The following is a 3,269-nucleotide window of genomic DNA, read 5'->3' on the forward strand; positions in this document are numbered from 1 at the left end:
TCCTTCCTTCTCCTTTATACTTCTCCTCCCTCTTCACCGATGGTGGCAGTGGTGTCGTGACACTGCAGGTTCACCATTGTGAAATCACTTTGAAGTCTCCTAATTCTATCACTTTTCTTTTGTGCTTAAAAGCTATTGGTATTACAAAAGATTTAGAGTCAGACCATCTTTTACATGCTGAAATAACCAACAGAGAAGTTGATAAAGAGCTTTATGTGGGAAGCTCATTATTAGACATGTACTACAAATGTGGTTTGCTTAAAGCAGCACATTGTGTGCTTGAGAGGTTGTCAGTTTGAAATACAATCTCATGTACTACCAAGATATGCTGAACATGGTCTTGATGATGAGGTGCTCATGGTTTTCAAAGAAATGCAACAAAAAGATGTCATTGTGGATGCAATAATGTATGTTTTCATCTTGAAAGCTTGCAGTACAAAGGGAGCTTTTGAATTAGAGGCAACCAAGGCATTTGATAGTTTGCCACTTCAAGATACAACTATATGGAATGCATTGATTGTTGGATTTACAGAAGCAAGGATGGTTGAGGATGCACTTAGCTACTTTGAACAGATGCAATTGAAAGGAGTGTCTCCATATTCATTTGCATTTGATATAGCAGCTTGACATCTTGTGGCAGATTAATTACATGACAAGGGTCAAGAGATATATTCTTCGATTGTTGATAATGGACTAAAAAATGATGAACTTCCAGTTCGGAATGCTATTTCGTGGGCTACACTAATTGCCGGGTACATCCAACATGGGCATGGTGAGAAAGCACTAAAGTGTTTTGAAGGCATGCAGCATGAGGATCTCTCTCCAAATGCAACCACCTATGTTTGTGTATTGCAAGCATGTGGCAACATAGGAGCAGTCAAGTAGGCAAAGGAACACATGCTCGGGGAGGAAGCACTGGAGTGTTTTCAACAGATGCATGATGAGAGCATAACTCCAGATACTGTTATCTTTGTTGGTGGCTTGAAAGGTTGCAACATTATAGGAGCTATAGGAAAAGGCAGAGAGATACATGCAAAGATTGCTGAAGAAGGATTATAGAGTGACCTTGCAATTGGGAACACCTTGGTTGAAATGTTCGGCAAATGTGGCTCACCTGTTGAAGCTCGGGACATGCTCCCAAATCGAGATGTGGTTTCATGGACAGCACTAATTTCAGGGTATGTTGAACATGGGTTTGGTAAGGAAGCACTGGATTCTTTTGAAAAGACGCAATTGGAGGGTGTGCTTGTAAATACTGTCACGCTACTCTATTGCTTGAAGGCATGTGGCAGTGTAGGAGCATCAGAAAAGGGGCTAAAACTATATGTTGAGATTTTTAAAAAGGGATTGGAAAGGGATCTTTCTTTTGGTAATTCCTTGGTTGATATGTTTGTCAAATGTGGTTCACTTGTGGCAGCATAGGAGCTGAAGAAAAAGGTCACTGCCTTTGTTTTGAGATTTCAAGAAGGGAACTATTTTGAGAGCCAGCGATATTCAGAGATGACTCTGATTTTTTTGAACATGCACGAAAAAGGAGGGGGGGCAAATGAATCGAGAGCTCATTATTCTTTTGGGGGACTGACCAACATGATGATGGGAGGGATGAGCAAAGCAGCATGAGAGCATTGTTGAAGGGAATCATTCATACTTAATGAAGAAAGGCCATCTCATAATGAGGATGCAGCTACTACTGAGAAGCAGTTCATTTCATGTGAAGAAAAGCTTGGAGAACAACTGCTCTGCCAATGGCAGATGTAGGTGCCATTGATCCTACTGAGCTTGTCTAGAAAGTTAAGAATTTGATGGTTGCATTTGATTCCCTTCACTGTCTTCCACCAGTTTTGCCACCCATGACCAGCAGGATTAGCGACAAGATCGAAGGATCTTTCTCGAGCTAAATCTGTCACCATGCTTTCCCACAAGACGTTCCGCTGGCCAAGAAGCAAAGAAGAAAAAGGCTAATACCACACTGGATTCATATGAGGACTGGGAACACAATAAGTAGAGATTGCAGTCCTCTGTACTGTGTGAATGGATTGAGGATGAAGAATGGAAAAGGAAAGTCTCCTAGACATAATACTCGCAAAGCTCACTATTGCAGCAGCAACTGCATTCTTGAGAAATAATCGACCACCATCCAGATATTTTCTGGGATCATAATAACAGGGCATTACCTAACCGGTGAGACCTAGGTAGATGACGTGCATAGATAGATGAAATCTCATGTATATATATGTACAGCTATCATGTGCAACGAGACCAATTAGATTGGTTAATCAAAAAGCAGATAGAGAGATGGTCTAACCAGGAAGAAGAAAGAAAGAGAATGCTACCTTGCTTTGTGTCACGGAGTCTTGAACGCTTCTCGATTGTCTTTGCTCTCTTCAGGATGGTGTGTAGATTCTATATTCTTGAATTGCAGGTCTTGCAGCCTATCTACAAAAAGGGATATAAGCTCAAGCAAACTTAGTGAATCAGATTGCTTCATGGATGAATCACTAAAATCAGATGCTCCACTTGGTGGGACTATTGGTTCCCCAAACATATTTTTGAAACCGAGTCGTGTTAACGATGGAGTTTGTCATTTTGCAATGCTTTGCAATGCTGGAGTGAACTAGTTGATTAAAGCTGAAAAGGACAAGCGGATCAGTTTTTGTGTAGTACAATCTGAGATCGCATAGCCATACCTTCTAGCATGTGGGCTAACAGGGGAAGATGTGCTCAACTGCTTCTTATTTATTGAGGGTCTCAGACAATTTTCACAAGGTTTTACAAGTGCTTTTCATGTGGCACTTTACCTGCCCTTCCCAAATCCAATATTGGGTGCCTTTTTGGTTATTCCATCTCCTTTGAGAGATGATATATATGATTTTTTCATTGTGAGGTGATATGACTGGTTTGGTAAATCAGAATCTTGCATTCTACCAAGTGATGCTATTCTTGATCACTTCATAGATAGAGAGGAAATGGCAAGAAAGATGAGACGAAGGAGAGGAAAATAAGTAAACTGTATCGAATGTTTCCTCATGTCCTTATGATTGGAAGACTTGCCTTTAAGGTGTATATGCTATTAGAAATATGCTTTTCTAAAAACTAATGTGGCAGCCAAATTCTATTAGATCAGTTGAATGTTTAGAGATGGGAAACCCAACAAGGATATCCATATCATGCTTTCATTGGATCATGTAGGCATCAACTAGCCAGTAGTTTTTTTTTCCTATAACCGTTGGGACAAGGAACTTCAGAAACATGGAAGTTCAAACATTGTC

The 3,269-nt window shown here is 40.4% G+C and overlaps 1 pseudogene; it reads left to right on the forward strand.

The window, feature by feature from the left end:
- The first annotated feature begins 1,092 nt into the window (after window positions 1-1,092).
- Window positions 1,093-3,002, forward strand: LOC148036770 (uncharacterized; annotated as a pseudogene).
- Window positions 3,003-3,269: the final 267 nt, after the last annotated feature.

The sequence above is a fragment of the Lygodium microphyllum genome, chromosome 4, assembly GCF_053477565.2.
Source record: "Lygodium microphyllum isolate KBCC chromosome 4, Lygodium_microphyllum_v1.1.10, whole genome shotgun sequence".
In the NCBI taxonomy this organism is placed as follows: Eukaryota; Viridiplantae; Streptophyta; class Polypodiopsida; order Schizaeales; family Lygodiaceae; genus Lygodium; species Lygodium microphyllum.